Source organism: Myodes glareolus, chromosome 22, assembly GCF_982192425.1.
Source record: "Myodes glareolus chromosome 22, mMyoGla1.1, whole genome shotgun sequence".
Classification (NCBI taxonomy): domain Eukaryota; kingdom Metazoa; phylum Chordata; class Mammalia; order Rodentia; family Cricetidae; genus Myodes; species Myodes glareolus.
The window spans coordinates 14,185,329-14,207,749 of NC_142047.1; the positions used below are offsets into that span (position 1 = coordinate 14,185,329).

At 42.9% G+C, this 22,421-nt stretch overlaps 2 long non-coding RNA genes across 5 annotated transcripts in view; both read right to left on the reverse strand.

Annotated features, from left to right (window-relative positions):
- LOC125400579 (uncharacterized) overlaps positions 1–10,432 on the reverse strand; it is a 28,535-nt gene extending 18,103 nt beyond the window's left edge. For 3 of the 4 annotated variants that reach the window (XR_015735951.1, XR_015735950.1, XR_015735948.1), the window contains exons 1-2: positions 7,529–10,432; positions 304–429 (exon numbers count right to left, since the gene is read on the reverse strand). This is a non-coding gene — a long non-coding RNA (uncharacterized LOC125400579). The remainder of the gene's footprint in view (positions 1–303; positions 430–7,528) is intronic. The other variant, XR_015735949.1, reaches the window with a different exon arrangement.
- Positions 10,433–11,337: 905 nt separating this feature from the next.
- On the reverse strand, positions 11,338–16,290 carry LOC125400614 (uncharacterized). The gene is made up of 4 exons (XR_015735952.1): positions 15,849–16,290; positions 14,344–14,461; positions 13,079–13,175; positions 11,338–11,457 (listed from the first exon to the last, which is right to left on the reverse strand). It is a non-coding gene; the product is annotated as an uncharacterized LOC125400614 (long non-coding RNA).
- Positions 16,291–22,421: the final 6,131 nt, after the last annotated feature.

A 22,421-nucleotide genomic window follows, 5' to 3' on the forward strand; every position in this document is an offset into this window, starting at 1 on the left:
CTCCTCCCCCTCCCTCACTAGTCCTAAGAGCAGTCAGGGTTCCCTGCCCCGTGGGAAGTCCAAGGTCCTCCCCCCTCCATCCAGGTCTATAAAGGTGAGCATCCAAACAAACCAGGCTCCCACAGAGCCAGCACATGCAGTAGAATAAAAACCCAGTGCCATTGTCTTTGACTTCTCAGTCAGCCTTCATTGCCAGCCATGTTCAGAGTGTCCATTTTGATCACATGCTCCATCATTCCCAGTCTAGCTGGCCTTGGTGAGCTCCCATTAGATCAGTCCCACCGTCTCAGTGGGTGAACGCACCCCTCATGGTCCAGACTTCCTTGCTCATGTTTCCCTCCTTCTGCTCCTCATTTTGACCTTGGGAACTCAGTCCAGTGCTCCAATGTGGGTCTCGTCTCTATCTCCATCCATTGCCAGATGAAGGTTCTATGGTGATATGCAAGATATTCATCAGTGTGGCTATAGGACAAGGCCAGTTCAGGTCTTCTCTCCTCTGCTGCCCAAGAAACATTCTGGGGACCTCACCTTGGACCTGGGAACCCCTCTAGAGTCAAGACTCTTGCAAACCCTAAAATGGCTCCCTTAATTAAGATATCTTCTTCCCTGCTCCCATATTCACCCTTCCTCCATCCTACCCATCCCATTCCCCCAAGCTCTCCCCAATCCTCCCCTTCTCCCTTCTCTCTACCCATCTCACCTTACATCCACCCCCCATTCCCATGCACCCAACTTTTGCCTGGCAATCTTGTCTACTTCTAATATCCAGTAGGATAACTATATGATTTTCTTTGGGTTCACCTTCTTATTTAGCTTCTCTAGGATCACGAATTATAGGCTCAAAGACCTTTAATTATGGTAGAATCCACTTACGAGTGAGTACATACCATATTCCTCTTTTTGGGTCTGGCTTACCTCACTCAGTAAAGCGTTTTCTATTTCCATCCATTTGCATGCAAAATTCAAGATATCATTGTTTTTTACCACTGAGTAGTACTCTAATGTGTATATGTTCCACATCTTCTTTAGCCAATCTTCTATTGAGGGACACCTAGGTTGTTTCCATGTTCTGGCTATTACAAATAGTGCTGCTATGAACATAATTGAAAAAATGCTTTTGTAGTATGATAGGACATCTCTTGGGTATATTCCCAAGAGTGGGATTGCTGGGTCCTGAGGGAGGTTGACTCCCAGTTTCCTGAGAAACCGCCACATTGATTTCCACAGTGGCTGCACAAGTTTGCATTCCCACCAACTATGGATGAGTGTTCCCCTTACTCCACATCCTCTCCAGCATAGGCTATCATTGATGTTTTTGAGTTTAGCTATTCTGACAGGTGTAAGATGGTATCTCACCAGCTTCCATCCAGAGGGCCATTGGAGGGGTGAGTTTGCTTCGGGACCGTGGCAGGGGCCCTGCGAGGAGGAGCTCAGACTTTCCCCAACCCCATAGACTCCCAGGTCACCCTGCTCTGATGGCTCCACCCTGCTAGCTCCCCTGCCAGCCATAACAGCTTCCATCCAGAGGGCCATCGGAGGGGTGAGTTTGCATCGGGACCACGGCAGGGGCCCTGCGAGGAGGGGCTCGGACTTTCCCTGACCCCATAGACTCCCAGGTCACCCTACACTGCTGGCTCCACCTTGCTAGCTCCCCCGCCAGCCATCCCAGCTTCCATCCAGAGGGCCATCGAAGGGGTGAGTTTGCTTCGGGACCGTGGCAGGGGCCCGGCGAGGAGGAGCTCGGATTTTCCCCGACCCCATAGACTCCCAGGTCACCCTGCACTGCTGGCTCCACCCTGCTTGCTAAGCTCCCCCCGCCAGCCATCCCAGCTTCCATCCATAGGGCCATCGGAGGGGCCCGGTGAGGAGGAGCTCAGACTTTCCCCGACCCCATAGACTCCCAGGTCACCCTGCAGTGCTGGTTCCACCCTGCTAAGCTCTCCCGCCTGCCATCCCAGCTTCCATCCAGGTACAAATTCCTATATTTCTCCCTTCCCACTGGGGCCATAAAATTTCCCCAGCTCAGCTGCCTTGCACGCTGGGCCTGCTCTGTAGGCGCATCCCGGAAAGAGGAAGTGCCTGTGTTTCAATAGCCTGCCTGAGGAAAGGTTAGCATTCTATCAGTGAATTCCCTGCCCAACAAGGGAACCTGACCCACTACCAGAAGTTCCAATAGAGAGCATTTGAACGAAGAGATGGGCAGACGCCAAAGCAAGACCTCCTCCAACAATCTGAAAAACAACATGAAAACACCAGATCCCAATGACCCTACAACAGAAGGACTTGAACACTCTAACCCAGAAGAAGTAGAAAAAAGTGCCATGATGAAAGCAATAGAGTCCCTTAAACAGGATATGAATAACTCCCTTAAAGAATTGGATGAGAAGTATAACAAAAAATTTGTAGAAATGAGTATAGAAATGGATGAGAAATATAACAAAAAGTTTGAAGAAATAAGTAAATCCGTGAATGATACCCTGAGAAACCAAGAAAAAACAATCAAACAAGTAAAGGAAACAGTCCAAGAATTGAAAACTGAAATGGAGGCAATGAAGAAAACACAAAACGAGAACCGGCTGGATATGGAAAACCTAGGTAAACGAACGGAGACTACAGAATCAAGCATAACCAATAGAATACAAGAGATAGAAGAACGAATCTCAGATTCTGAAAATACCATAGAGAAAATAAATGCTCTGGTCAAAGAAAATGGCAAATCCAACAAATTCTCTTCACAAAACATTCAGGAAATCAGGGACACAATAAAAAAAACAAATCTAAGAATAATAGGGATTGAAGAAGGAGAAGAACTGCAGATCAAAGGCCCAGAAAATATATTTAACAAAATTATAGAAGAAAACTTTCCCATCCTAAAGAACGATATTCCTATGAAGGTTCAAGAAGCATACAGAACGCTGAATAGACTGGATAAAAAAAAGTCCCCTCACCATATAATAATCAAAACACAAAACATTCAGATTAAAGAAAGAATATTAAGAGCTGCAAAGGAAAAAGGTCAAGTGACTTATAAAGGTAAACCTATCAGGATTACACCAGACTTCTCTATGGAAACCATGAAAGCCAGAAGATCCTGGATAGAGGTACTGCAGAAACTAAGGGACCATGGATGCAAATCCAGACTACTATACCCAGCCAAGCTATCATTCACTATCAACGGAGAAAACAAAATATTCCAGGATAAAAATAAATTTAAACAATTCGTAGCCACAAATCCCGCCTTACAGAAAGTAATAGAAGGAAAATCGCAACCCAAGGAATCCAACATTGCCATCACTGCCTACAATAACCCAGACATCTAGCAACCCTTCACAACCACAACTCAAAGAAGAGAAACACACAAACTCTACTACACACACACACACACACAAAAAAAAATGAACGGAATTTACAACCACTGGTCATTAATATCACTTAACATTAATGGACTCAACTCACCTATAAAAAGGCACAGACTTAAAGACTGGATAAGAAAACAGGATCCAACATTCTGCTGTTTACAAGAAACACACCTCAACCACAAAGATAGACATCTACTCAGAGTAAAGGGTTGGGAAAAGGTTTTCCAAGGAAATGGACCTAAGAAACAAGCAGGTGTGGCCATTCTAATATCTAACAAAATTGACTTCAAACTAAAATCAATCAGAAGAGATGGAGATGGACATTTCATACTCATAACAGGAACAATTAATCAGGAGGAAGTCTCAATCCTGAATATCTACGCCCCTAATATAAAAGCACCCACTTATGTAAAAGAAAAACTTTTAGAACTCAAGGCAGTCATCAAACCACACACACGAATAGTAGGAGACTTCAACATACCTCTCTCACCAATGGACAGGTCAATCAAACAGAAACCTAGAAGAGAAATAAGAGAATTGCTAGAGGTAATGAATCAAATGGACTTAACAGATATCTATAGAACATTCTACCCAAAAAGGAAAGAATATACCTTCTTCTCTGCAGCTCATGGAACCTTCTCGAAAATTGACCACATACTCAGTAACAAAGCAAACTTAAACAGATACAAAAAAATATTAGTAATCACCTGTGTCTTGTCGGATCACCACGGAATAAAGTTAGAATTCAATAACAATTCGAATACCAGAAAGCCTACAAACGCGTGGAAGTTGAACAGTCAACTACTGAATCATCCCTGGGTCAAGGAAGAAATAAAGAAAGAAATTAAAGTCTTCCTTGAATTTAATGAAAATAAAGACACAACATACTCAAACCTATGGGACACAATGAAAGCAGTTCTAAGAGGAAAGTTCATAGCACTAAGTGCCCAATTAAAGAAAATGGAGAAAGCATATATTGGAGACTTAACAGCACACCTAAAAGCTCTGGAAAAAAAAAGAAGCAGACTCTCCCAGGAGGAGTAGAAGATTGGAAATAATCAAACTGAGGGCTGAAATCAACAAAATAGAAACATAGAAAACAATCCAAAAAATCAATGAAACAAAAAGTTGGTTCTTGGAGAAAATCAACAAGATTGACAAACCCCTAGCCAAACTAATCAAACGGCAGAGAGAGAACACTCAAATTAATAAGATCAGAAATGAAAAGGGGGACATAACAACAGACACAGTGGAAATTCAGAGAATCATTAGATCTTACTACGAGAGTTTATATGCCACAAAGTTGGAAAATGTACGAGAAATGGATTGGTTTTTAGATAAATACCATTTACCAAAGTTAAATCAAGACCAAGTGAACAATCTAAATAGACCTGTTAGTCGCAAAGAATTAGAAGCTGTTATCAAAAACCTCCCCACCAAAAAAAGCCAAGGACCAGATGGTTTCAATGCAGAATTCTACCAGAACTTCCAGGAAGAGCTAATACCTATACTCCTTAATGTATTTCACAATATAGAAACAGAAGAATCATTGCCAAACTCTCTTTATGATGCTACGGTTACCCTGATACCAAAACCACACAAAGACACAACCAAGAAAGAGAATTACAGACCAATCTCACTCATGAACATTGACGCTAAAATACTCAATAAAATACTGGCAAACCGAATCCAAGAATACATTAGAAAAATCATCCATTATGATCAAGTGGGCTTCATCCCAGAGATGCAGGGCTGGTTCAACATACGCAAATCTATCAATGTAATCCATTATATAAATAAACTGAAAGAAAAAAACCATATGATCATTTCATTGGATGCTGAAAAAGCATTTGACAAAATTCAATACCCCTTTATGATAAAGGTGTTGGAGAGATTGGGTATATGAGGATCATACCTAAATATAATAAAAGCAATATATAGTAAGCCGACAGCTAACATCAAATTGAATGGAGAGAAACTCAAAGCCATTCCACTAAAATCAGGAGCACGACAAGGCTGTCCACTCTCTCCATACCTCTTCAATATAGTGCTTGAAGTTCTAGCAATAGCAATAAGACAACATAAGGAGATCAAGGGGATTCGAATTGGAAAGGATCAAGTTAAACTTTCGTTATTTGCAGACGATATGATAGTGTACATAAGCGACCCCAAAAACTCTACCAAAGAACTTCTACAATTGATAAACACCTTTAGTAATGTGGCAGGATACAAGATCAACTCCAAAAAATCGGTTGCCCTCCTATACACAAAAGATAAAGAAGCAGAGAGGGAAATCAGAGAAACATCACCTTTCATGATAGCCACAAATAGCATAAAATATCTTGGGGTAACTCTAACCAAGGAAGTGAAAGACCTATTTGACAAGAACTTTAAGTCCTTGAAGAAAGAAATTGAGGAGGATACCAGTAAATGGAAAGACCTCCCCTGCTCTTGGATTGGAAGAATCAACATAGTAAAAATGGCAATTCTACCAAAAGCAATCTATAGATTCAATGCAATTCCCATCAAAATTCCATCAAACTTCTTCACAGACCTTGAGAGAACAATAATCAAGTTTATATGGAAAAACAAAAAAGCCAGGATAGCCAAAAAAATCTTATACAATAAAGGAACTTCTGGAGACATTACCCTCCCTGACTTCAAACTCTATTACAGAGCAACATTATTGAAAACAGCTTGGTATTGGCATAACAACAGAGAAGTCGACCTATGGAATCGAATAGAAGACCCGGGTATTAACCCACAAACTTATGAACACCTGATATTTGACAAGGGAGCTAAAGGTATACAATGGAAGAAGGAAAGCATCTTTAACAAATGGTGCTGGCATAACTGGATGTCAACCTGTAGAAGAATGAAAATAGATCCATATCTATCACCATGCACAAAACTCAGGTCCAAATGGATTAAAGACATCAACATTAATCTGACCACTTTGAACCTGATAGAAGAGAAAGTGGGAAGTAGTCTACAAGATATAGGCACAGGAGACCAGTTCCTAAGCAGAACCCCAGGAGCGCAGACAATAAGAGAAGCAATGAATAAATGGGACCTTGAAACTGAGAAGCTTCTGTAATGCAAAGGACACTGTCAGACCAAAAGGCTACCTTCTGACTGGGAGAAGATCTTCACAAACCCCTCATCAGACAAAGGTCTGATCTCCAAAATATACAAACAACTCAAGAAACTAGACACTAAAACTCTAATTAACCCAATTAAAAAATGGGGTACTGAACTGAACAGAGAATTCACAACAGATGAATTCCGAATGGCCAAAATGCAGTTAAGGTCATGCTCAACCTCCTTAGCGATCAGGGAAATGCAAATCAAAACCACTTTGAGATATCATCTTACACCTGTCAGATTAGCCAAACTCAAAAACACCATTGAGAGCCTATGCTGGAGAGGATGTGGAATGAGGGGAACACTCATCCATTGTTGGTGGGAATGCAAACTTGTGCAGCCACTGTGGAAATCAATGTGGCGGTTTCTCAGGAAACTGGGAGTCAACCTCCCTCAGGGCCCAGCAATTCCACTCTTGGGAATATACCCAAGAGATGCCCTATCATACTAAAAAAGCATTTGTCAACTATGTTCATAGCAGCACTATTTGTAATAGCCAGAACCTGGAAACAACCTAGGTGCCCCTCAATAGAAGAATGGTTAATAAAGGTGTGGAACATATACACATTAGAGTACTACTCAGTGGTAAAAAACAATGACATCTTGAATTTTGCATGCAAATGGATGGATATAGAAAATGCTTTACTGAGTGAGGTAAGCCAGACCCAAAAAGAGGAATATGGTATGTATTCACTCATATGTGGATTTTAACCATAATTAAAGGTCTTTGAGCCTATAATTCGTGATCCTAGAGAAGCTAAAAAAGAAGGTGAATCTGATGAAAATCATGTAGCTCTCTGCCTGGAGATTGGAAAATAGACAAGAGTCCCTTGTAAGGTAACCGCGGGTGCATGGGGGGGGGGGGTGGGAGGGTTGTTGGAAGGGGAGAGGGTTAGAGAGAAGGGAGTAAGGGAGGAATGGGGATAACAGGAGGGGCTTAGGGAGCCCTACTCTCTTGAATACCATCAATAAAGTTCACTGCATCCCCTCTTCAAAAAAAAAAAAAAACTTCAAGTCTCTCTTACTAGGCGATTCTTCATTGTAAGGTAGACAAGTAGAACTAGCCATCAGAGAGGGGGCCATGGCTAGCACAAGATCCTGCCAAGGGAGGACAAGAGGAGAATAAATATGTGCACATCTACTCTACCACTGGCTGGACCCAATGAGAAGGCAGCAAAGTACACACGAATGGAGTCTCAGGATCGCCTCTGGGCACAGAGAGAGAAGAAGAAGAGAAAATGAAGTCAAAGGCCATGCAAGAAACATGAACACCAAAGGTTGGGGGACCCATCCTTGCCCAGAAGGTTCTCACCCAGAAATCAGGGACTCCCTGAGTGATCCCAGTGTGAACTTGTATCCCCGCTAGCTGGGAGGGCCTTCAGCAGCTAAACTGACATGGCTGAGCTTTAGATTCTCATCTGGAAACACAAATGACAGCCTTTGGTCATTTCAAGGACTTCACTCATCAAACACTAAGAATGCAAAGCAAGATAGACATGTGTTTACTTTCTTCCCATGACTTTTTCTCTTCCAGGCAGGAAGAGTCACTCTGAATGTGGGTGACAACATCCTATTTAAGGGGGAAAGGAGGAAAGGAGGAAGCCAGATAAGAACCAGTATTTGCCTATTTTTGATTCTTGATTTACGTAGATGTTAAGTAGCCTCATGCTCTAACTAAAACTGATGAAAGTCAATCCTGCTGCTGTGCTTTTCCCTCCTTGCCCTCCTCTCTCTCTCTCTCTCTCTCTCTCTCTCTCTCTCTCTCTCTCTCTGTGTGTGTGTGTGTGTGTGTCTGTGTGTCTGTGCGCGTGTGTGATTGTGTGTGGTATAGATCCCTGTTTATGTGTTTATGGATGCTGATGACCGACTGCATTTCTCAGGCTTGTGTGTCCTTTAGATTTCCTGTTCTAAAATAAGCATTTTTTATGAAAAAAAAAGAAGTGCCACAAGGGAAACTATAAAGCCATGAAAAAGAAGTAGTAAATGACACCATATCATGTATCATTGTTTAATGTAAAGATGTTACCGCTTATATAGCCAGAGGAGTTGAGGATACTACAGAATACAGGCCACAGAATCAACTCAACAGGGTCTGTAGTGGCTTACAGAGACAGAGTTGGCAGTCATGGACCCTGAGAAAGGGTTAGGTAAGAAGTTTATAAATCTGAAATATATAACATTAGATTTGTATAAGCAAATGCAGTATGTATAGACACATAATCTAAGATGTTTGTCTTCAGAAATTAAACTGGCACATAGGACAAAAAAAAAGATGGTATCTCAAAGTTGTTTTGATTTGCATTTCCCTGATCACTAAGGAGGTTGAGCATGACCTTAAGTGTCTTTTGGCCATTTGAACTTCTTCTGTTGAGAATTCTCTGTTCAGTTCAGTACCCTGTTTTTTGATTGGGTTAATTAGAGTTTTAGTGTCTAGTTTCTTGAGTTCTTTGTATATTTTGGAGATCAGACCTTTGTCTGATGCGGGGTTGGTGAAGATCTTCTCCCAATCAGTAGGTTGCCTTTTTGTCTCAATGACAATGTCCTTTGCTTTGCAGAAGCTTCTCAGTTTCAGGAGGTCCCATTTATTCATTGTTGCTCCTATTGTCTGTGCTACTGGGGTTCTACCTAGGAAGTGGTCTCCTGTGCCCATTGACATGCTTCTCAACTGAAAATTTATCAAAGATTTCATAAACAAAAAGAGTCACAAAAGGATAGATTTTCCTTCAGCCCTTGCTGCAGATTCACATACACAGGGGTTCCATTCCCTTTGACATACCTTCCCCTGTCCAACATTGCCCTTGAACACCACTCATCTCCAGAACTTCCCACAAACACTAGCTGGTTCCAAGCTTCTTAGCTCCACGGAGATGTGTTTCCATTGCCCCAACCCTAAAACATGTAGTTAGGTTTGGTGTGTCTCTGTTGAATGACTGAACTCAAGAGGCATCTCTGGAGCAGTTTCTCAATCCGTTTTTCAAAACTATTTTTTTCCTTAAACTAAAAATTATCTCCCAAACCAAACATCATTTCCTATTGTAGTGGTCCAAAGATCCTGGAGAAAGACCACAGACTCAAATGGTATGTAACACAAAGAGTACTTGTTCTTCAGAAATAGCTAGCATTCAACAGTCCATCACCCATATAAAATGTTAATGAAGACCAGGAACAAAGACATGCAGGCCCTTTTAAAGGAAATTCTGGGAATTCTTAGTATCTTTGTTATAATCGGGCAGTCAGGGAGTAGTTATATGGGGTGCATGTTGATTGGACAGGGCTAGTAACATTTTCATCCATTGTGGGATTTTTCTGTCACATGGTCAGTAACAGCCAGATCCAGCAACTCTGGGTCTTCCAGCCTTATAGGAACAGGTTTGGAACTGTTTAGCCAAGTGGGGAATCTACTGGATTCAGGCTTAGGTCATTAATTACAATGGAGTTGCTCCTTCTCTAAGATGGAGTCATATTTTCGCCCCTTCACTATGTACATAGAAAATATGAAAAAAGTAAAATAAAAATATCTTCTCAGTATGTTTTCTTCAATGATCAAATTTCCGCATTTGCTTTTGTACCTGTGACCTTTGCACTCTAGCCTCATCTCTGAGAGACAAACCACATCAATGGCTTATTAATTGCACAGATTTCTGTTTTTGTCTACAGACATTTAAGTTAAAATTATTTTTTATTGCTTGTGAGTATGTGAAGTATATGTGTGCCCAAATCGTTTACTTGTTCAATTTGAAAGTAAAGTCCACATCTGAATCAAAATGTGCTGTGCTGCGTTCCTTTAAGTTACTTACAAGAACTATGAAAAACAGATTTTTAAAAATGTTTGACTCTGAACAGATTCAGTGAGACTGCTTGAGCTTCAGAATGTGGAAAGTGATTTGAGTGTCATTGCTGGAAGTACTTTGGGAATGAAATTGAATTATTTTTACCTCTGTTTTGGCTTCAATATTTATGTTGTATCCGAGCAGGTTGCTGGCAACTGTTGTGTTACCTCTGGAAATGGCATGGTGTGGGGCTGCATTCCCTCTGAAATCTATGATGTGGGGATCAGCACTCTGCATCAGTAATATAGAAACACACTCCACGTTGTCCTGCTGGGTGACCTGTGGATATGGTATAAAGAAAGAGATACTGAATTCAAGAGAGTCGAGATAAGCATTCTGACTATCGCATTGAATAGTTACCCTTCGATCAGACCAGTTGTTTAGGTTATACACATTATCCCTCTCTCTTTGAGACAGGGTCCTCGTAAGGACCCCAGGCTTGCCTAAATTCATAACCTCCCCACCAAAGCTTTCCAAGGGGTAGAATTTCAGGGGTGTGCCACCACACCTAGATAGTAAAGCGTTTCACCAGCACTGTTTGGCTATTGTTGTAGTGAAGGAAGATGCTCATTTCTTTGCTTGTTTTATATATAGCTTGACAGAGACTGAAGACACTGGGAAAGAAGGAACCTCACCTGAAGAATTGCCTCCACCAGACTGGACTCTGGGAAGTCTGTAGAGCATTTTCTTGACTGAGGTTGATATGGGAGGGCACAGCTTCCTAGGGGTGGTGGCATGACTGGGCAGGTGGTCCTGAGTAGTATAAGAAATCTGAGCAAGCCTTGGAAAAAAGCCATGAAAAAGCAGAATTTCCCCATAACCTCTGCTTCGTTTCCTGCCTCTGGTCCTGATTGAGCTCCTGCCTTGGTTTCCCTTCATGACGGACTGTGATGTGAAATTGTAGGCTGAATAAACATTTCCTTTCCTGAGCTGGTTTTAGCCAGTGTTTTATCACAACAACAAAAACAAAACTAGAATAAGATTTAATCCATTTCATACCAAAACTGTTGTCTGATAACTTCCTTAATCAAGAATGTGCAACCACCATCATCCTGGATATTAAAATCTGTTCAGTTGGATAATAATATCACCACAGCAGGGCACGGGCGTAATGCAGTGATGTCCTACAAATTGAGAGGACATTTTAGGAAATTACAGATTGCTATGTAAAGGCACATTCAAGTGTAAATACTAGATGGCAACATGCATTTCCTTCTGATGTAAGAGAAGAAACTAAAATTTTCTCTTTTACTTATTTCTCTACTCAGGTGTTCATTTCTGTGCTGGGCCTACAGTGCATGGCTGTCCCATCCAAGGCGAGTGCTCTGTATCAGGCTCCATCCTTCCTCAGAGTACTCTCTGGAAACAGAACACCTAATAGATTGAACTCAGCTTGGATTTGAATCCTACCCCAATCACTGTTAGTTAGTAGTTACTACTTAGACTTCCTGTGAGCCCATAAATCAATCTCTCCATCTGTAGAATGGGGATTCAACACTGTAGCTATCTTACACAATGCTGCTGTGATGCTTCAACTCGCATCTTCAAGAGCACGTACAAATGCTTCCAGCCTGACAGCTCAGTGTTTGCTGGATACAATTATGATTGGTTTTCCTAATGTTAACAAGCACAATATTTCAGTGAAGAGAAGTAACAGAATTATACCTACTGCAAATATTTTTCTTTAAATAACTTTACAAGGTTTTAAAACTCTATTCCCTAAGCTGGCCTTAAACTTGCTAATCCTCCCAGTAGGTAGGAGTGCAGGCTGTTCCACTGCACCCACCTTCCTCTTTATTTCACACTTTAGCATCGCTGACATCTGCCACTTATAATTCCTACCATATGAAATAAAAGGTCACCATGCAGTCCATTGTGCCTTACATCAAATGAAACATGACACAATCCACAGGCCCATGACGATTCTACAGGTCACTCATATCTATGTAAACATCAGCTCTTAAGACTATGAATTGTAAACAGATTTAGAATAGCAATAACAACAAACAAAAATCTAAATCCTCGGTCATCAACACTTTGATTTTTTTTTCATTTTTCAATGTCCAGAAGTAATGTTTTTATATTTGCTGCCAACAGGGACACAGCATAGTCCTCAGACAAGGTACAGAGTGTCCATGTTAATAAAGACACCAGACGGTAGCAAATGGCTTTCTCTTATACCTCTCCATGTGTTCATCTCCTAGCATCAAACTTGAGCAAATCTCTCCAGAAGGAGATAACCCATGGTATCATAGCTCCCTTGCTTTGATTTTCAAAAAGCCTTAAGCCAAAAAATACTAGGGATTCCATTGAGCATAGTTCATTGTATTCAATATTTAAATTTGTAGAATGTAAGGAAAGCTGACTGGGCAGAGGAACATGAATATATTAAGAATGAGAGGATCTTGAGGGCTAGTAAATTTGTATGCTGTACAGGAGATATCTAAGTTACACACGGGGAATAAATGGATTGACAGGATAGAAAAATAGAGCTGGAGAATTCAGTGTTTTTAAAGAATACATTTATTAAGCAAAATAATACTTTGACACCCCCCCTTAAATGATATCAAACATCCATAATCCATCTTTTTGTGAATGTGGTCATTGTTTTTGCTAGACTACTTCCTATGGAGAATCTACTGTTGAGGGCTATAGTTTCCTGCCTATAACCTAGAGAGAAATAAGAAACAAGGACTAGGAAAGAGGGCTGCAGTGATTGTTAAAACTCAGTTGCTAAGCACTCACCCTGCAAGCCTGAGACACCAACTTCAGAATCTCCAGCACCTTGAGAAACTTGGAGATGTGGATGCAGGAGGATCCCCATGCTTTCTTTCTTGCAAGTCTAGGTGAATCAGTATACACCAAGAAAATCAGTCAAACACAGTGGGGATTTGGGTGAGAGAATCTGTCTCAAAAGTTGAGGTGTAGGGACCACAGGGTGATTCACCACGTGAGGGCACCCACTGGCAGACCCAATGGCCCGAGTTCAATCCCCAGAACCCACTATGTGGCAGAATACAACTGTCAAATATGGCTCTCTTCTAACCTTCACACACTTACTTGGCATGTGTGGGGCTCATGTGTGCACACACACATAAGAATTTTTTAATGAGAGGAAAAGAAATTGAAGAAGAAAATGTCGACCTCTAGCCTTCACGTAGGTACCAAAGCACATACAACATGTATATAAGGGGCCGGTGGACTGAGTTATAGTTCATGTTGAAAATTTCCTTATGAGATTCCTCAGCAAACATAGAACACATAGACGTAAGATTTCTTGGCGATTCTTTTTTTGGCTTCAAGTTGTCATTTTATGTGAAAATCCATCTCATGATACAATTTTCTGTGTTAAATATAGCATAGCATTAAAAACATATGCATTAAGCCTGGAGAGATGGCTTGGTATTTATGAGCTCTAGTTTTTCTCATAGGGGACCTGGGTTTGGTTCTCAGCACCCACATAGCAGATCACAACTGTCCATAACTCCAGTTCCAGGAGATCCAATGCCCTCTTCTGATGTGTGTGTGGTACAATGAAAATACACGCAGGCAAAACACTGAAATCTAAAAAAAAATTAAGTGTACACATAAAAAAATGTATGTGGTTTTATTAGCTAAATCCCTTTAAAGTGCCCAATAAAGTGCTCTAAAGGAGACAGTGTAAAAGGATTTGTAAACTAACTGGAGTTCTTTGTGTTGCTTCTCTTAAAGAAAGCCTAGGAGCTGCCCTTCCAAGGTGTGCAGGTTTCAGATGCCTAGAAGTCTAAAGCAGGCACAAAACCCAGTGGTTTCCATGAAAGAAGAGTCTTGAGCATGACACCTGCCCTACCTCAGGCAGCTCTGGAAGGTGTGTTTCTCCCTGGTAACCCCTGACTGTGCCAAATAGTTTCTGCTCCTCCTGCCCCTCCTGCCCCTCCTGCCCCTCCTGCCCCTCCTGCCCCTCCTGCCCCTCCTGCACCTCCTGCACCTCCTGCCCCTTCTGCCCCTTGCCCCTCCCCAGGCCCCATTACCTGCCACTCCTGTCATATCCGTTTACATGGTATTTATTGATTGAAGTTGATGAGTCTCTCAACTGAAGTCACATCGCCCACACTGGCCGCCCTGTGGAGCTGCCCCACAGGGTCATACCTGATTAAGTACAGGGGAAATTCCTGCTTTTTACTACCCAAGCACCCATGACTCAGGCATGCGGGTCACAGGCAGGTGTACTGCTGAGGGGCTCTAATAGTGCGGGCATCATAATCAAGGTCCTCCTTCATATTGAGCCTCAAGGCTCCACAGGCCCTCCCGGCCCTCCCTGCCTTCCCCTTTTGCCACCTGCACCCTCCACCCTCCCAAACCCAACAGTAAATAATAAAAACACTCATTAAGTCCCCACTGATCCAAAAGAACATCCTGACAGGGCAGGTCCTTGGTTCAGTGTGAGCTGAACTCTGCTTCATCCTTAGCAACCCAGTTCCATGGACATAGTAATGTGCTATGAGCACACAATGGTTCTCAGCGACTGTGCCCCCTGTGTTTTCTGCGCACGCCCAGGTCACACTCCAGCAACAAAAGCCTACAGTGCTCAGCACATGTAGACAAAGATTATATGTTTTCTCTTTTAAGGATGTTACCTTTTAAGATTCTGATATGGAAACTACAATCTGAATAACCACAGAGGTTTGGTACCTACTAAGGGACCAGGAGAGTATCTCTCCAGGAAAGGAAATAGTCTATAGTGTCATGAAGTTACAAAGGAAAACTAGAGTTGGGTGGTTTAATGAAAGGGGGATGGGACAGAAAGGTAAAGAAAGGAAAACAGAGAGGGACAACCAATACTAAAGGTTTTTTGATGAGGATTGAAGAGGGGAGGGGAGAGGCAAGGAGAGGAGCAAAAAATATAAAGCTCAACAAAAATCAATTAAAAAAGAAAGGAAATATAAGAAATGGAAAATAAAAAAGTTCCTTTGGAACTGACTACCCTAGGAGCTTCCTATCAGTATGTGAAAGGAACCCACATGGTGACAAAAAAAAAATAACAAGGGAGAGAAGGCTTCAAGTAGACATCTTGTGCCACCAAATTAAACCTCCAGTGCCAGGAACAGGTTACAGCCTGTTGAGTTATTAACAAAAGGGACCCATGGAAACCACCAAATAGCACAGGCTGTTGCCAAGGCTCTTGGTTCCTCACACAACCTGATGTTAAGGTCTTGTTTCTGGAGGTAACACTTTTGTCGTTGAACATGGAGAAGTAGAGCTGGTATCTAAATAGATTATTCACCTACTCACCAGAGTTCAGGGTACTGGAAGGTAGGAGATAAAGGACAAGGGAGAAAGGGAAAGGAATAAGGGAGAGAAGAAAAGGTGGGCAAAAGAGAGGGAGAAGAGGTATTTGTCCCTGGGGGGCAAATGACTGCCTCTGGATAAAGAGAAAACAGACGTGACCCATAGGCAAGTGACAGTTTCTAAAAGACATTTGTCTCATCAAAAATTTCTATTGCTGTAAAGAAACACCATGACCATGACAACTCACAGTTTCAGGGGTTCAGTCCATTATCATCATGGCAGGGAGCATGGCAGCGTGTAGGCAGACGTGGTGCTGGAGAAGCAGCTGAAGGTTCTTCTTCTTGCAGGTTACAGGGAGTCAACTGGGACACTGGGCAGTATCCTGGGCATGGGAAACATCAAAGCCTGCCCCCACTGTAAGCATTAAAGCTTGGATGGAAAGGTTTCCTGGCAGTTAGGTGCCAAGGAATACCACAAGGTAATATCACACAACAAACCTCACACAAGACAATTTTTGGAACAGGAAAACCCAGAAGGCTGACAGCCAAAGCTTGCAATTGAGAAACAGCAGCAATCTGAACAGGATACAGGGCTCATATAGAGTTTCTTGGGGAGAGGGTAGAGCTCTCCAGGGTGGAGATTGGTGGGATTTCATGTTCAGAGACTGGGCTTCTTACTCTGAAGGGTGGGGCTAGGTCCAGCAGTTAAGGCAGTTAGAGTGCCCTGTGGGTGGAACCTGGCAGTTGGAGGTCATGTGACTTGAGGGGCTTACATTCCCCCCTTTTTGTTGTTTATTATTAATAAACAAATATGTCATGGGAAAGAGGAGCAATGTTTTTGTTAGACTACTTGGTGTTGAATCAGGGCATCAAAGCCCTTTTGGGCAAACTTCATCTTCACCATCAACGTATATTTGGGAGTCGCTGGCCTCTGGCTCTGTAGCTAGGAGTTGTAATAGCAACTGATTAAAAGTCTGGTTAGCAATTTTTTGAATCTGTTGTTGAAAAAAATCTAGACAGGAAGTTTATAAGGCAGGGTACAACCACTAGGATTATGAGAGGGAAGAGAAACGGGTTTAAAAAGGGTAGTACCCAATTCCATATTGGACTGTCAATGGGCCACTGACTAGAGGCATCAAGCTGTTTCTTATGTTTTTGAAGATCCAGCTGGAGTTGTCAGATCTTGTCTTTTACTACACCTTACTGCTTGGCATAGAAGCAATAGTCCTCTCTGAGGAAGAGACAAAGACCACCTCTCTCTTCTGTTTGTAGTAACAGAGTGAGGCTTTAATAAACCCCAAGTCAAAGGAGGAAGAGCAAAAGAGTCACAAAATGAAGTCTGTTGGAAGACAGTTTCTGTGAGTTCCAAGTGGCAACTGAGAGGCAAGAAAAAAGCCCAGGAGGAGACAGAGAATCTCAGAGACTTCCAGGTGCAGCTGAGACACAGGAGGTACCAGGTCACAGAGGCCCAGAGGGCTAAAAGAAGCTGCAGGATTTAGTAGGCAGGTCCTGGTTGGCTAGGAACATGGCAACACATAGGCCCACGAGGGTATTAAGAAAGATAAATCAGGTAGTTCCAAGGGAAAGGGGGCAAGAAAAGGTTGCAGAAGATTCATTCTTAAAAGAGTTTCACTAGCATCAAGTATTTTTGTTTGGGGGCTTTTTCATCTCCTCAGTGGTACACCTTGAAGGCCACAGATAAGACTTCTACCTATGGAGTCAGACGTCCTTTCTCTAGATGTTTAAGTTTGGACCTAATTTTTGGGAAGAGTCTGATGATCCGGGTTTGGCATATTGTAAGAGCGCTTTTATAAGGCATTCTAGGAATTGGGCTGGATTTTCATGTTTGTCCTGGAGGACATCTTGGATTTTTTCACAATTTACTGTCTGAAGTGTGGCCTTTTGAAGACCAGCGAGGAGGCAAGTTACAAATTTATCCCTAGCAAGGATGGGCCTGTCAGGGAACCACCTCAGCACTGACTGGATGGGCAGCCTGTAACTGAGAAGGGAGAAAGGGAAACAAGAGAGGCTGGAGAAAAAGAGAAGAGACTGCGGGTTGAAGTGGGTGAGGGGGAGGCTTGTGAGTGTAGTTGAAAATAGAGGAAAAATCATCTGGTTTGGAGCTCACAGCTAGGAGGAGTTTCAGCTCTGGCTATAGACAGAGGACGCTTGGGGAGAGAGCTGAGAGATGCACCAGTCTGTGAAGATCCAGTGTAGGGCGTGTGCCTGATACAACTGGCCTGCCCCTTTGCTTCCTCGGCCTCCTGCTGTGTCTGGCTCCTGGGCCCACTTTGCAACAAAGTTACAGATCTGTCCTTGGTAAATTGAAAGACCCGACATTTACATGGTGTGTGGTGCAGAGACTAGACAAAAACAAACAGCACTTGGCGCTGAGAAAAGAAAAATGAGAAATGGGGAATTTCTTTCTGTTTGCACAGATCACTCACAATATTTGTAAAGGTCCCACAATATTAGGATCTAAGGTGCCATTAGGTGGCCCTTCGGATTGATTATCTAAGGGATATTGAAGCCAGAGCCCTTCAGGTCAGTTGCCAGGTGTAGAGGTTACAGGTTTTCTAAGAAGCATCCAAGGGATGCTTGGATCCAAGTCTCATGGATGAGAGAGAAGAAAAATGTCTATGCAGACTGTAGTTGTGGGTGTAGTACTCAGGAATGACCAAGTCTTTCAGTTCGCCGAGGGGTCAGGCGCTTAAGCCAGTGGTACCAGGGCTTTTGTAGAGACTGGAAGGTGAGGACAAAATCTGAGCTCCAGGAGTAGGGGTCTCGTCCACAGCAAAGGGTTGGGAATGGGGTCCCAAGGTCCAGAAGGGCTTAGAGGAGTTGTGGGATTATGGAAAACTCTGAAGGGACAGCTTTCCCAGCCAAAGTGTTAGAGTTTTGTTCCAGCCCGGTAGGCCTCCCCAGTAGAGCGTTAACAATTCTGCTCCAGTGAAAGCCATTGCTCTGCTCTGGAAAAAGTCACTGATTGCCCTGCTCCACTCTCCTCCGAAGGGAAGACGGGAGAAGAGGCAGGAAGGGGGCAATAGCCTGACTTGTCCTAAGGAAACTGCAGGATCGCAGCTCCAAGGGTGGGGGGGATCGTCAGGTGGAGATGGTCAGCAGGAACCTCTGCCTCCAGAGTGTTATTCCATTGGGACACTTTAAGAACTAACCACGCCCATCCCAGCCACTTTTGAACACACACCCCCACCATGCTCGTTCTCTCTCTCTGGTGCCTGTGCGTGTGTGTGTGTGTGTGTGTGTGTGTGTGTGTATGTATTTGTCTCGTCTCGTGTGTATGTGTGTCTTTGTTTTCTCTCTGTTTTCTCTCCTTTAAGCAATAAATGTCTCCCTCTTCTTTAAATAATACTATGTCCTATGAGCCTTTTATCCGCCGTAACCGCCCGCCTGACTCCCCCGGCCGCATGGTGTTACAGGGACTCACGGCCATCCTTGCCGGACTCTGCGAGCCGCGGGGCCATCCCATCATCATATTCTTTTTAAAAGAACAATACAGAGTATCAGAGCGGTGCGGAATACTCAACAGTCACTTCCTCTGACAGGGAAACATTTATACCGCTGTTTGGGAAATCCTCATGTTCAGAGTTCACCGCCGAGAGCACAGGCGTCTTCCCTGTGTGGTCAACATGTATCCTGCTTCGGATGAGTGGCTCCTACTCCCCTTGGTGACTCTCAGGTGCCCTCGGCACTGTAGAGCTTCTCTATAGGGACAGTTTGAACTGGACTCAGCGCCCATTTTCCATTGTGAACCTGTGAGAGAAGGGATTGAAATGATGTGTTTTTAAAACATAGTGGGCAGCAAGGCTATAAGTCAGAAGCCAAGCACTTTCATAGCTATGTTGCTTAGAGTCAGTAAAACAAATCATCTCCAGTTAGAATCTCATTATGACGAATTCTTCAAATAACTAATGTGCAAGTCAACTGTATTTATGTGTCTTTCATGTGAATGGACACACAAAACAAAGGTGAATGGTATGAATGTCCCAACTAGAGCCTCCCAGTGCCTAACTTTGGAATTATTCTTAACTAGTAGCATTGCTCATTCGGGACTCATTGAACTTTTACACCCTCAGCTACAATTTAAGGTGTATGTCCATGTGTGTTTTCCTACAGGTGTGTGTGTGTGTGTGTGTGTGTGTGTGTGTGTGTGTGTGTGTGTGTGCTATTTCACTTTGGCCAAGCCTCCATAGCCATTCCCTACCAATATTACTTTATCACTGCTGGCTCCCCAGTTGTGGTCCTATTGTTGGTGAGTCATAGACTAAGCCCCGTTCAGGACCTAGAGTTTCTGTGATCACAGGAGTCAATTGCTGACTAAGTCCTGAGTCAGGCACAGGACAGAAACAGTTGTTACCTGGGCAGAGTAATCTCATCCACTCCCTTCATCCCTTCCTGCCAACTATCCCTTCCCGTTCATAGGGAACGATGGGGCGGTGCTGTTGAGGACACCAGAAGAGATCCTGACTGAGAAGAATTTCATCACTGTCCCCTACATCATTGGGATTAACAAACAAGAGTTTGGCTCCTTCCCGTGGTGAAAACATACTGGCTTCTTAGACATACATACCACCAGAGCCTCACTATCTGCTCCCATAGGTCCATTCTACTCCCAGCCTCCTCTGAGCTCAGGGCAGCTACCTCCATCGTCACAAGTAGATAATTCTGTGGAATTACTCTCCAGAACAGCCCAGGTGTTCTCTGAAAATCACAGGCCTGGAAGCCCACTCCCACAACCCTGTCTTTCCTTAAAGAATCCTGACCTTCCTGGGCTGAGAGGACTAGAGACCTAAACATAGGATGGAGTAACCAAAGACATCTAGAAAGGAGAAGGAAGCACAGCTTTGGAGAGTCAGGCAGCTTCCACTTTGATCTCAGGGGTCCCAGAGACACCCACGGGTGTTCTCAGAAGCCTCACCGAAAAAAGAAGATTAATTCTGGTTGAGTTGACATTGGGTTCAGAAAAGTAAAGAGAATCTTTTCCTTTATCGAAGATAGAATCCCACACGGAGTGAGACAGTGGGTGGTTTTACTCAGAAGAGTGGCTGCAGAGGGAGACGGGAAAGCACGGCCTGAGTTCAGGTCCCCACAGGAGGAGCTCCAGAGTTCCGAGGCTCCCATGAGCTCTGAGAGAAACAGCGAGTGGGCTGGGGTGCTATGAGGGAAGAGTTTGCTTCATGAGATCACTGAATTTCATTCATGTTCACCTACTAGAGGAACATATTTTGCATCATGACTGGGGCAAATCTGGAAGTTTAAGACAGCCTTGACAAATTAGGCCTTATTCCACCACAGGGTCTGGAAAAAAGTTTAACAGTCATCTCCCCCAAATGTTCTCTTTCCAATAAACATTTAGGTGTTCCAAGAAAACTTTCTCTTAAGTCCTTGATGAAATAATTCTGGTGAGAAATTTGTAATTCGTGGAGAAGTTAGGGGACTAATAATTGCAAGTTCTCTAATGCAGCTTTCTAAGAGAGGACTCAGGGGTCAGTCTGCCCATCACCAGATTAAGCTGAATTCTATTGAATGTCCCAGGGTTTCCCAGACAGCCATGGGCTGGGGACTGGCACCATGCTAGGGTGTGTGTTTGATTGCTGTAACCTGGCCCAGTGTTAGATGAAGTCTCTGGTCTCTGGGGCTTGGACTGGGCTTGGATTTATAGATTGTTCTGCAGCTCTCTTGACAAAAGAATTCCAGAGACCATCAAAACAGCACAGCCACAGTGGTTGAGTTTGGTTTCCTTGGTCACTTGAGACTGGGGGTGGGTGTGGGATTTGTGTCCTCTGGGCCTGAACTCTCACTTCTACACCATCCTTTCTGAATGTTGCTTCACTGCCTGGAGACTACTGTGTGTGTGAAATACATTATGGATAGTCTGTATCTAGGAATGAGCTCAAATCCACAAGCAGAACAAGGAAGACTCTTTAATACATATATAATGCATAATACATTTTAGTACATGCAAGATAAACTATATAAAATGTATACTATATATACAATATACATGCATTCTCAATATGTGTACTATGTATTCATATATAACATCCATTACATTCAATAATTATGTGTTATTAATATATATAGATATCCTCTTTACTGCCTAAGGTTCTAGATCTAAGCACATTAATTTTATTGACTATTTTTCAAACATTCAGTCTCACACCTGATAGACTCAGTAAAGAAGTTTCCTTCTGCACTGATTTGGTTGCCTGGCTATTTGTTTCTTCTTGATATCTCAGCATAATTCACAAATATTTAATGATTTTAACATAATTTTTATTGATTCTCTGGAAATTTCATATTATGTGCCATAATCACACTCATTTCCCAGTCCCTCCAGAGCTGCTTTTCACCCTTATAGGGACCCTCCAAAGGAAACTTAAGAAGAAATAATAAAAATAAAATAGCAATAAGAAATAAAAACACAAATAAGAATATTAACTTAAAAGCAAATGAAAACAACTAAAAAAACAAACTTCATGCCTTCGTCTTTCCCACCTCTCCATTGCCTCTTCATTCTTCTTAGTGGGACTGGTAGCTACTGTGTGTCATGCAGTAGACACGTTTATCCAAACAGCTTTACTTGTGCTTTATTTATTGTGAAATGTGTTGTTGGTCAGGTTCAAGGCCTGATACACCATCAATACTGGATCCTCTTGAATATCCTGCATATCAAGTCAAGTCGTGGAGATTCAGCTGTCCCATGCTGAGGCTATTGAGGTCACAATGCCAGGGCCTGTGAGTGGCGAGGTCAGCTCTCTGGTGGAGGGGATAATTCTCCTCAGACCTGGCTATGTAGGACC